The 12,478-nt window shown below is 38.6% G+C and overlaps 1 long non-coding RNA gene across 1 annotated transcript; it reads left to right on the top strand.

Moving 5' to 3' along the window:
- The first annotated feature begins 2,020 nt into the window (after window positions 1-2,020).
- On the top strand, window positions 2,021-10,944 carry LOC306664506. The gene is made up of 3 exons (XR_013764731.1): window positions 2,021-2,446; window positions 5,969-6,050; window positions 8,475-10,944. It is a non-coding gene; the product is annotated as an uncharacterized lncRNA (long non-coding RNA).
- The last annotated feature ends 1,534 nt before the right edge of the window (window positions 10,945-12,478 follow it).

The raw sequence follows: 12,478 nt of genomic DNA, 5'->3' as shown, positions 1-12,478 counted from the left end.
CATTCACTGTATCTCTAAACTGCTTCCTTTTCTCTGATACATGGCTTCCTGGTCAGACTGGGTTATTAAGCCAGATCTCTCTCCTGGGTTTTCCTCAAGTAGATGGACCTCATGCACCTTGTTCCCCAGGTGTTTTCTGTGCAGGTATTAGTCCTGTCCAGGAGGCTTCTAGATTTAATTAGAATTGGCCAAAATTGACTTGTGCAAAATATGTAGACTCCAGCTTCTGAAGTCATTTCCTTAGTCCTCAGACTTCTCCAACAGCTCTCAGTTCAATCCAATCCTTGTTAGTCAATCCCTTTAGCTGAAGTCATCTAACTCCAAGTACATTACCACTGCTTTCACAGAAAAATGAGTGCTGGTGCATAACTACTCTTCCTTACCTAGGAGAGACTCATTCCAACCATTGCTTCAGCATAAATGCAGTTTGTGTGTATGTGTGCATGAGATAGGATGTGTTTTGTTTTTCAGGTTTATTTTTTAATATATATTAATACATTTGTCTATGTATACTCTTATTTATATATCTATAAATTTTGTTATCCACAGTTAGATAGACATAAAAATTGTATTTGTGTTTGTACATGTATATATACACACATACATATGTATTTGTTATGGTTTGGAAGGGAGGTGTCCCTCATAATCTCATGTGTGAGGCAATGCAAGAAGGTTTAGAGGAGAAATTATTGGGTTATGAGAGTCTTAACCCAATCAATGGATTAATCCCCTGATGGGATGAACTGAGTGGTAACTGAAGGTGGGCAGGGTGTAGCTGAAGGAGGTGGGTTACTGGGGTCATGCCTCTGGGGTATATATTCTGTATCTTGGGAGGTAGAGTCTTTCTCTGCTTCTGATCATCATGTGAGCTGCTTCCTTCCAGCACACTCTTCCACCACGATGTTCTGCCTCACCTCAAGCCCCAAGGAATGGAGCTGGCTATGGACTGAGACCTCTGAAACCATGAGTCCCCAAATAAACTTTTCTTCCCTAAAATTGTTCTTGTCAGATATTTTAGTCACAGCAATGAAAAAGCTGGCTAAAACAGTATTCCTTTTCTTTATCACTGTCCAGGGAAACACCTCACACTGTCAGGAACAGCTATGTATTTATATGAATAAACATTCTACATGTTAATATGTTTATGTGTATTTTTAACTGTTACAAATCCCTCCTTATATATTCATGAATATATATTTTGTGTGCAGCATATATATTTTTTCAAACAAGAAAGCTACTATCTGAGGTGGCCATTTATTTCTCAGACTACAATTGACTCCCCAAGAGATACCTTGAAATCTCATAGAGTTCCTGGTACAAGGTTTCCACTCTGGCCTATTGTCCCTTGTTATTCTTTTAGGTTTTGCTTTATACATGTGCATTTCAAATCCCTATCCAATAGGACTTTAAGACCAGGTTTGCCCTACAAAGTTGCCCCCTAAGTTAGGTTATGTATATCATCAAACCTACAAAATGGAATCTTTTCTCTGTCTGACTTTCCTACTTTTTTCAGCAACCTCTTTGGTAGTCAGAAGAGGTTATTAAAATAGTCCCCTGGCTTGGGTTCTCCAACAGGCAGAGGGGCCTTAGGGGCCTTCCTCAGGTATTTCCAATCTAAGCATTAATGACAACTGACTAGAGGGCTATAAATCCAATCAGAGTTGGCCTTAAGGCTTGCTTAGAACTGTATGAGTTGAAGGAAATAGCACTAAGGTCCTGGGTTCAGTCCATTTCTAGTTCACAAATTCCTCTAATGGGGACCAGAATACACTAATACATTGCTGTCCGTACCATAGTTACCTGAAGGGTGAGGCCTAGCAGATCTTCCTTACCTGTGATAAAAGAAATGGAGTAAATTAAAAGGCCAGAGAATGGAGGGAGGGAAGAGATAAGAGAAGGCCAATTTAACTCAGAGTTTCAAGTTAGGTCAACAAAGAAAAAAAACTGCTTCACATTCCTTGCATGTATGCTGAAGATTACCCAACAAGGCCACATCACATTCCACTTTTGGAACCAACGAACCAAGAAGTAGAAAAACCTTCTCTTTATGGACTAACCTCCTATCCCAGAAGTTTCCTGCTTCATGTCCTCCCACCCCTCTTATCTATAGCCAATGTAAGTTCAGTGTAAATGATTTATTTCTTTTCCCCAGATTTTCATTATAAAACACCCTGGCCCCTTAAGTCTGGTGGACATTTTCCCACTGGCTATCTGGCCATGTTGCTGGTGGCTTAGGGATTTTGTCCCAGGATCGGTTCTTCACCTTCTGGAGCATCTGTACAGCTCAATAAACCCTTTCTTTTCAGAGACTTCTTAGTCTCAAGAGTTTCATCTAGCCTTACTGGTGCAGCATTGGAATCCAGCCTTCTGAAGAATCAGGAAGAAAGATATTTTCCTTGGGACTGAATACGGCACCAAGAGTCCCTTTGAGACTACCAGAGTTAAGGTGAGTGCCTTTCCAGAGGCTTTTGAAGTCCTAGAATTAAGGTTCCACATTTGAAATATACCTTTGTAGGCTGTTCCTAGGTTTTTGCTATTGAGGTCTTAAGTGGCAGTGGGAATTTTGCAACAGAGCTGTCATCTGTGTAGAGTTGCCAGACTGGAGCTGGTGAGTTTTTGGAGGATGCCCCTATATCTGGTTTTATGATGTGTTGAGTTATCGGAGGATGCCCCTATATCTGGTATTATGATTTGTTGAATTTGCCAGGTTTGTTGAATTTGCCAGGTTTGTTTGACTTGCCATCCGTGTACTTTCCGCTTTAAATACTTTTAGCTCATAGTGACATCTTCTGGCCATTGATATAATTACAACTTAATTTGGATTTGCATTGCTCTGACTGACCAAAGCCATTATTAATATTAAATGAGGATAAATGAAAAGTCTCATCCCAAAGAAAAGAGACATTTCTCCTTCCAATCTCAACCAGGAAGTGTGCAGGTAACTGTAAATTTTTCAAAAGTGTCATTTTGGGACTAATTGTCCCTAAGTATAACAGTCTCACAGGGACCCCAATGGAAGAACATAACCCCTCCCCTGGGTTAGAAGGAATACTCCTGATCATCTAGAAGGTGCAAAATAATAGATTGGTCTTCCCAGAACCTGGAGCACCCTGAGACACTTGGCATATAGGGAATCTGAGACATGCAAAAAAGTAACCAACCACCCAATGGTGACACCTTGGGGAGAGGTTCTCATAGCAGTACATTTCAGCAAGACACACTCCTTCCAGGTTTTGATTGACTGAAAGAAACTCTTGTAAGTACCAAGAAAGATAATATCTTTGCAATTGCCTGAGTGTGGCACTTCTGATCTGAGAAGAATTCTGGTTATTTTTGTGAAACAAATTAGAAAACAAGCACGGCCATTAGAATGGGAAGGTAAACTGGTATTAAACCCAGTAGAGAATCTCCAGACTCTAAAATTGCTCCTCATAAAATTCTCCTTCTTAAATAACTGAGACCTGTAATAAATGAAAACAGTGTGTGTGGGTGGGGATTTGAAAAATTAGAGATCTGCCAGGTATTCTCCCACCCACCCACCAAACCAATTTATCCAATTTTTCTGTGCATTGGAAACCCTGCCCTTCTCTCCCCTTCCTTTTCATTCCTTCCCAGTTCCCCTGCCAGGCCCTCAGAACCTATTTTAATGAATCTATTTAAAATCAAAATACAAACATCAGTGGTAACTTGTCCAGAATCCCTCCCAATGGGAGAAAAAAAAAAACAGCTGCTAGAGCAATTGCTGAGCCTGAAAGAAAAATAGCCTAGACCTAAAAAAACTCGGAAGGCCACAGAGTGGTGAGGCTGCTACTACTTAGGCACCTACTGTCCTCAGTCAGGATTCAGCCCAGGGTAAACAGAAAATAGATTATGAATCAGCCCAGACTGAACATGGAGCTGGTCATCTCCAACCCAAAACAAAAAGCTATAACTTATACTGTCCGGTCTAAAGCAGAATTAAGGTCTAAGGAAAAAAATCCCAGATCCACATAAAGATTCCCATGAATTTTGATGAGAATTTAATGTTATTATATGCTCCCTATAAGCCAGAGTGGCATTATTTATAACAACTGGTTCATGTAGTATGGCTGGGAGAGGGACAGCACTGGATGCACCTTGGGGACTGGTAAAAACCTTAAGTTTTCCTAGGGACACAAACCAATAATATGGCCCTTCTTTGGACAAAGCTAAATGCATTGACAAACTGCTTTGGGACTCCGTTTCTTAAGCCTTTCCCAAACCTGTAGATTGGTCCAAAATTCAAGATTTTCTAAAGGAAAATCTATGTATAATGACTTCAAGCAACTCTGTCCCTTTTTCCAGAAAAATTTTGGTTTGCCTTTTTAGTGCCTTACTAAAACTTCCTTAAATTCAGTTTTCCTTAATGGACTAAAGAAACAACTATCTACTCTAATTAAAAGGGCCAAAAGTGACTGGAAAGTACATTCCCTGTCCAACTTGTGGGCCAGGTTGATAATTTAACCAAAATGTTTAATGGAGTCAGAGAGAAGAAGGCTAATCATAAATGAATTTGCAGCTCCAGCAATTAGAGGCAAAAGCCAACTATAAATCTGAAAACAAACCTGAATGGTCTGTCATTACTATAAGAAACCTGGATATTCAGAAATGGACTAAAACTAAAAATATTTCAGAAAAGACAACCTAAACTCATTGGCTCTGAAATCCTCAAAGGTGAAATCTGATGCAACCCAGAGAACACAGCAGCTAAAGTCCCTCCTTCATTTAAATTCTCTGGGAAAAACATTTATTCAAATGGAATCTGACCTTTATCCCATCTTAACACACAGTAGGGCACCACCCTCTCCACCTTAAGTCCTAGTTAGATCCAGTAGCCCCTCCTTCAGGAGTACTAAAGAAATTAAACTGGGATGGATTTAAATTTTCTCTCATTATTTCTTTCCAAGCTTGTAAACTTTTCTTTGAGATTTTGACCCATTGCTTTCTGGTCAGTCCCTTTGCCATTCATATTGAAGGTGGAGATTTTCTCCAAAAGCATAATTCTGTAAAGTTTTATTTCTCCTAAGAAGGAAATGTAACATTGGATTGTATCTCCTCGGGTGCAAACAATAGGGAACATAATAAGAATGGCAACTTTCTCTTTCCTCTTGAAATTAATACAAAGTGTCCAGCTGATAACCACTCTTGCCCAGAGTTTAGAGACCTTCTTGAAGCTTTATGGATCTCTTCATGGATTAACATTAGAAGAATTTACAGTACCACCCCCATAAAAATCACTATTGATAAATCTAAACCTTTATCTCAAATTAATCAATATTCTTTCAGTAAGCAGGCAATGGAAGGAATACAACTAACAATTGAAGGATGTATAAGAAAGGGATTAATCGCTCACTCCTTGTATGAGTCCTTATAGCATTCCAATTTTGCCTGTTTAAAAAAAAAAAAAAAAAAACACGTAACAGTTGAGTATGGTGTCACACACCTATAATCCCAAAGTGGCTATGACAGGAGGACTTGGAGTTCAAAACCAACCTCAGTAATTTGGCAAGGACCTGTCCCAAAAAATAAAAAGGGCTGGGGATGTAGCTCAATGGTTAAGTGACCCTAGGTTCAGTCCCTAGTACCAAACATACACACATAGAGGTTGGAGGTCTATTCAAGGCTTGCAGGCTATAGGTCAAGGAGTAACCCCTCAAGGCATTCAGTCATTTCAAATCCACATACCCTCCATGCTGATATTCCACCAGAAAGTAGTTTCTTTACAGTAACTGATTTATGCAGTGCATTCTTTAATATCCCTGTAGATTCAGAAAATCTATTTTTATTTGCCATTGAGATAGTCTTCAATTCACCTGGACTATAATGTTTTGAGGATATACTGAAAACCCACAGACTTTAAAATAAGATTTAAGCAATTTAGCTTTCTCTGAGGGGAGAGCTTTATTACAATATGCAGATGACTTACTACTCTGTGCTCAATCCTTTTCAGTCCTTCAAGACAGACATTTAAGAAACTGCTTCAAACTCTGGCCAGCAAAAGACAGACATAAAGGAAAAACTGCAGTTTGTTGGTGAGTCTGTTAAATATCTACAACATATCATATTTTCTGAAGACTCAAGTTGCATGATAATCGTTTGGCACACATACAAAAATATCCTAGACCAACTACGCAAAGACAATTGATAGGATTTGGCACACTGACAGAATACTGTCAAAATTGAATTCCTAATTTTTCTTTGATTGCTAAGCCATTCCATGAAGTGCTACATGCCTGTACACTGGAACCTTTAGTGTAGTCAATAGAACAGTTTTGGGTTTTAAGATTTTAAAGGAAACTCTGAGCAACCCACCAGCCTTAGGCCTTCTAAACTATGATTCGCCTTTCCATTTATTTGGGTACAAATGGAAAGGCACTGTATTCAGAAGGCTTACATAGACACATGGAGGAATGCATAGGCTTTGGGATATTATAGTCCACAGCTAGGCTCTGTAGCACAGGGAGTGCCTCTTTGCTTATGAGGAATTCCTGCTACTGTCCTTTCAGTAAAAGTCACTGAAGACATAGATGCAGGCACTTCTTTATATATGTTCTCCATGCAACACAAGCCTTGCTTGCTTCACATCACACACAGCATCTATCTGCCAGCAAGCTGACTTCATGAGATAACTCTCCTTTTAGCAATCCATGTCATTATGATGAGATGCCATGTACTCAATCCAGCAACTTTACTACCAACAGAATTAGACAAAACCCTCTTGACTGCATAGTATTAACTGTCACATTTTCACTCCCTAAAAAGATTAAAGAAAACTCTAATACCTGATGCTGATGGGTTTTGGTACACTTTAAATTCATATTTAAAATGTGAAAATCAGAAATATACTACTGGTCATGCAATAACTAATCTATTTGAAATTCTTGAAGCCACTTACCACATTTCTCCTCAGCCCAACAATCAGAACTTTATGCTTTAATACAGGACTATATATGAGCGAAAGAACTAGTAGCCAGTATTTATGCAGACTCTCATTACACATTTGACATGGCCCATGATTTTGGAATCTTACAGAAACAAAGAGAACTTATCACTGCTCAAAGAAGTTGAGAGCAGTACTTTTGGGTTGGAACTACTGGATGTTATTTTGTTTCCAAATAACTTGACTATCATCAAGATTTATAGATATTCTAAATTAGAAATGAACATGCTGAAGGAAATCAGTTAGCTGATGTTGCCAAAAGAAGGGCAGCTCAAAACATAGACGCTGTTGAGCCTGAAATCCTTGTCCTGACACCCCAGAAGCATTAGAAACCACTGTATATAATGAACATTTTCTGAAATTTATACCTAGGATTTAGTTTAGTGCCTCTGATAATTAGAGAATTTTTGGTAAACCTTGGAGATTTTCTGGACTCCAAGAAAAACCTTTGGTATGGACCTAAAAAACTTCCTGTATTACCAGGTTACATGATGAAAAGAATATTCCAAAGTATATATGACCTAGCTCTTTGGTCTACAAAGAAGATGTTAGAATTTGCCTAACTTTCCAATGTAAATACATGAATATACTACAGTGAACCTCACCATTATGTATATCCATAAAACGCTTTTTTTAAAAAAATGTAAATAAATAGATTTGTGGAGTAGAGAAATAGGGAACAGCAGAGTAGAGGAAAGGGAAGTAGGTAAGTATTGGGGACTTAATTAGAGCAAACAATACTCCACGTATTTATGATTATGTCAAAATAAATTCCAATGTCATATATAACTATTGCAAACCAATAAAAATTTTAAAAAGAAAAAAAATAAAATAAAACAAAGAATTTGCCAAAAACAGAACAATATTCTGCTATCTCTGCAAGTCCTAGGTACCCCACATTTCCAAAGTACAATTCAAAGCTACCAAAGCCCAGCTAGAAAGATTTAAATTACCAAAAAAACCATTTTAAGTAGAGAAGATAGGTTTCATACAGCTGCCTATCTGCAATGTCTGTCAGTACATGGTTTGCATTTTTTTTCATTGGGTGGAAGCTTTCCCTGTCCACCATGCTACTGCCACCTCTCTGGCTTGTAATAGAAAAGACTATACTAACCTGGAGAACTCCTTATGCACTACACATTGACAGAGAATCACACTTTATGAGACAAATTGTCCAATGTGTGATATTTGGTCAATATTACATTTTCATTCTGCGTACCAACCCCAGGCCTCTGAATTGGTACAAAGAATAAACAAAATTATTAAAATTCAGCTAAATTTATGGAAATCTTAAAATCCTTGATCAAAAGCCTGACCTATAGTTTTTTTGAATTGAAGACCCACTTTGGGAAGCACAGACATTGTCTTTTGGGAATCATAACAGGAAGATCTATGCATCTTTTCTCTGTGCCCCTAGATTCTTCAGCCACTAAATGGAGAATTCTTACAAATTATTAAGAGATTATAAAGGTTGTTAATGAAAATTACTCCTTATTAAAACACTCTTCTTTTACAGCAGCAAGAGGAGTGATTTTCTACCTCAGAATCCAGCCTGCTGATTTTGTATACTGGAAAAGACATCTTTGTAAAAATTCTTTACTGCTGGAAAGGTTCTTTCTATGTACATCCTGTGAAGCCCTGTGCAGCCAAACTCAAGGGAATTAACTCCTGGTTCCACATTTCCACTTAAAAAGGGCTAATCCACTTGAGTGGTCTAGCACCTCATCACCAACATCAAGCTTCATCTGACCAGAGAAAAAATAATAACTGACAGTTTGAGGTTGACTACTTCTGCCTAAGAGTCTGGAACAGGCCTGTGTAAACCTTAAACTACTGAAATATTCCTATACATCGTTATGCTTATTTTATAGTTACTATAATAATTTTGTTCTTGGGAATATTTTTAATTTTGATTGTGTTACACAAAGCTGATCAGATTCCTTGTGTTTTAGATTATCTATTTCAATCCTTGATTCTCACCATAGTCTCAACCAATAATAATGAAAACATTTATATATATAATTATATTTGTCACCTTTACCCAGGCATGGAAAGAGAATTCCTTAGTCAGAATTTCACAGTCTCTAGCAACTTCTGGAAATTTAGCAAAATGTTGGCTATGCTACCCCAACCCTCGTACCACTCATGAACGTAATGGCTTACTGGTACAACCTGTTCTAAACTTTAGCTCAGTTCCTAAGTGCATTGTCAATCAAATCCATCAGAGTTATGTTGGATATAACCCCATAATCAGTTATCCAGTTCGTCTAGCACATTCCAGTCAACCCTTACCATGTTTTTATATTTACACTCGTGTCATTCCTCCAAAGTTTACCCATAAGACTATGGAAGAGGCTGAAGCAGCATTAAAAGAACTTTTAGAAAAATACCATAATGGATCCCTCAAAGGTGAAGGTCCAGCCTTACCTGGGTGTGCTACCACTGACCCATGGCTTAATGATCTACGAGAACAAATTAGACAAAACTTTGAGCAGTTTGTATGTGCACCCCCTGGTTATATTTTTGTCTGTGGAGGAGATCACCACCCATGGGCCCGTAAGTGCATTAAAGGATGGGTCATGAGGGGGCAATGCCTCCTAGGATATCTGTTTACACCTGTATCCATATTTGATGCAGAGGCAATTCAGCACTGGTCTCGTTCCCCTGAACTTCCCTCTGGATTCAAACAAGCCACTTTAGATGGCTCCATCAACTTCTTTGGAAGAGCATTTTTGCCATGGTGGGGTATTGCTAACCATGAGCATATGATTAGAAACCTTTCCATTACCTTAGGCAACCTTGCTGAAGAGAATGCTGCTTCCATTATAGCACAGCATAAAGCTACTGACTCTTCACCCAATCTTGAATTAGATAGCCGAATTGCTCTAGACTACACATTAGCAGAACAAGGAGGCATATGTGTGGTAACGAATGCATCTTGCTGTGTCTATATAAATATGTCTCATGAAGTAGAAACCCATTTAGAAACTATTAGAAAAGAAGCCACCTGGATCCAATAGGTCTCTATCATGGAACTTGGATTTAATCTGTTCAGTGATCATTTTGGTTGATTATTAGTAGAAATCAAATGATTATTTAGAAAAATATTATAGTTTGATACTTCTACTTGGCATTCTTTTGATTGTTATAATCTCTAAATGCTATATCTTTTCTTTTTCCCAAATATGTAAATCAGTAGAATGAATTTCAGCCTAATATTACACTAGCTCAAAAGATTGAACTAACTACCTGTAACTTTCCAGAAGAAGCTATTTTTGAGAACACTGAAGAATTCTGTGGGTGAATGGTTAGATATTTGCGCTCTCTTCCTGTCTACCACTCATAATTGGACAAAAAATATCTCACTGTTGTTATCTACAAATTTCCCTCCTCTCTGGGATATGACTTCCTAGACTCTGGGAATGAGTCTTCCTAGCAATGTAAGATGTGACCTGGAACATAAAATGGCTACGTAAGAAGTGATAAAATTAATACAGCATCCATGAACAATGCTTACTCTGAAAGGCTCCAATAAAAGGGGGAATGATAAGAATTCTGGGATGTCTTAAGTTACAGGCCAGAGAATGGAGGGAGGAAAGAGAAAAGAGAAGTCCAATGTGCTTACAGCTTCATCTTCAAGTTAAGTCAATAAAGAAAAAAGAAGAAGAAAGAATCATTCCACATTCCTTGTCTGTATGCTAAAGGCCACATTGCATTCTGCTTTTGGAACCAACCAAGAAGTAGCAAAATCTTCTTTTTTATGGACTAACCTCTCAGCATTTTGCCTGCTTTGCAATGTCCTGCTCCTCTTATCTATAGCCAATGTAAGTTCAGTGCAGCTTATTTGTGTTTCCTCACCCCAAAATTTTACTATAAAACACTCTGGCCTAACCTTAGGTCTGATGGACATTTTTTCACTCACTTTCTGGCCAAGCTTAGGGAATTTGTCCCAGGACCAGTCCTTTACCTTCTGGCTAGCACCTGTACAACTCAATAAATGCTTTATTTTCAGAGACCTCTTAGCCTTAAGAGTTTGATTTAAAACCTTTAAGAGCCTCACTTAGATCATAAATACTTTGCATATGTTATAAGAGTTCCAAGGTGGGTTCATTTAATGGCACTGCTATGCTGTTCCCTTCATCCAAAAGTCAAGAGTAACTGCCAAGCAGGATATTCCTTGCTCTTTTGGCTTCCAGCATTGCAAGAAAACCAGGACACTGCCCACTGCCCCAGGGTATAAGTGCAAGTGTGTAAGTGTGTGTGTGTGTGTTTCATTCTGTAGGTCAGGGTATGTTTCATTGTGTTAATTTTATTTTTAACATGTATATATACACTTTTATTTATATATCTATTATTTTATGCTATCTATATTTATTTTCACAAAAGTAGTCAGTAAAAGTAGTCAGGTTTTTTTGTTGTTGTTGTTTGTTTGTTTTGCGGTGCTGGGGATAGAACCCACGGTCTTGTGCTTGCAAGGCAAGCACTCTACCGACTGAGCTATCTCCCCAGCCCAAGTAGTCAGTTTTAATGTTATTTCATTTGTACAATTATGTCTTTCCTCATCACTGGGGAGACAACCACACTGCCAGGAACATGTACATATTTATATGAATAAATATACATGTACACACATATTAATAGGTTTATAGATTTACATGTTATAGATTCCTGTCAATATGAGTATATTTTTATGTGCATGCATACATATATATTTTTCAAACAAGAATATTTTTTGCTGAAGAGGTTTTAGGGTTTTTAATTGTTGTTTGGTGTACTTTTGTTTTGGTACTGGGGATTGAACCCAGGGGCACTTTACCAGTGAGCCCAGCTCTTTTAATGTGTTATTTTGATACAAAGTCTCACTAAGTTATTGGGAGTCTTGCTAAGTTCATGAGGCTGGCCTCAAACTTGTGATCCTCCTTCCTCAGCCTCCTTAGGCTGGGATTACAGATGTGTACCACCACCCCAGGCTAAGGTCATTTATTTTTCAGCCTTCAGTTGACTACTCAAGAGATGTCTTGAAATCTCAGAGCTTCTAGTCGATGGCCCTTGACTAAAGCTCATTGCCTCTGGTTTCTCTCCAAGTATGGACAAATCCATTTTAAATTCCCTAAAGACCAGTCTTTCATACCAGATTCCCCCCCCCCCCCCCCCCCCCCCCCCCCAGGGATTGAACCCAGTTCCTGGCACTTAACCATTGAGCAACATCCCTAGCCCTTATTATTTTTTGAGATAGGGTCTTGCTAAGTTGCTCAGAGCCTTGCTAATTTGCTGAGGCTGGCCTTGAACTTGTGATCCTCCTGCCTCAGTCTCCTGAGTCACTGGGATTACAGGCACATGCCACCATGCCCAGCTTTCATACCAAATTTGTGCCACACTCTGGGCCCTAGGTTGACTACATTCATCATCCAACCACTTTGGGAGATAGGGTCCAATACTTTGCCTGTGCCCTGTTAACTTTTATCTACATCCTCATTGGTGGGTCAGAAGGGATTATCAAACCAGTTCCTTGTCTTGGGA

This window comes from Sciurus vulgaris (assembly GCF_902686455.1).
Source record: "Sciurus vulgaris genome assembly, chromosome: 6".
Classification (NCBI taxonomy): Eukaryota; Metazoa; Chordata; class Mammalia; order Rodentia; family Sciuridae; genus Sciurus; species Sciurus vulgaris.
Note: the sequence above shows the minus strand (reverse complement) of the source record. Positions and strands in the feature narration are given on the sequence as shown.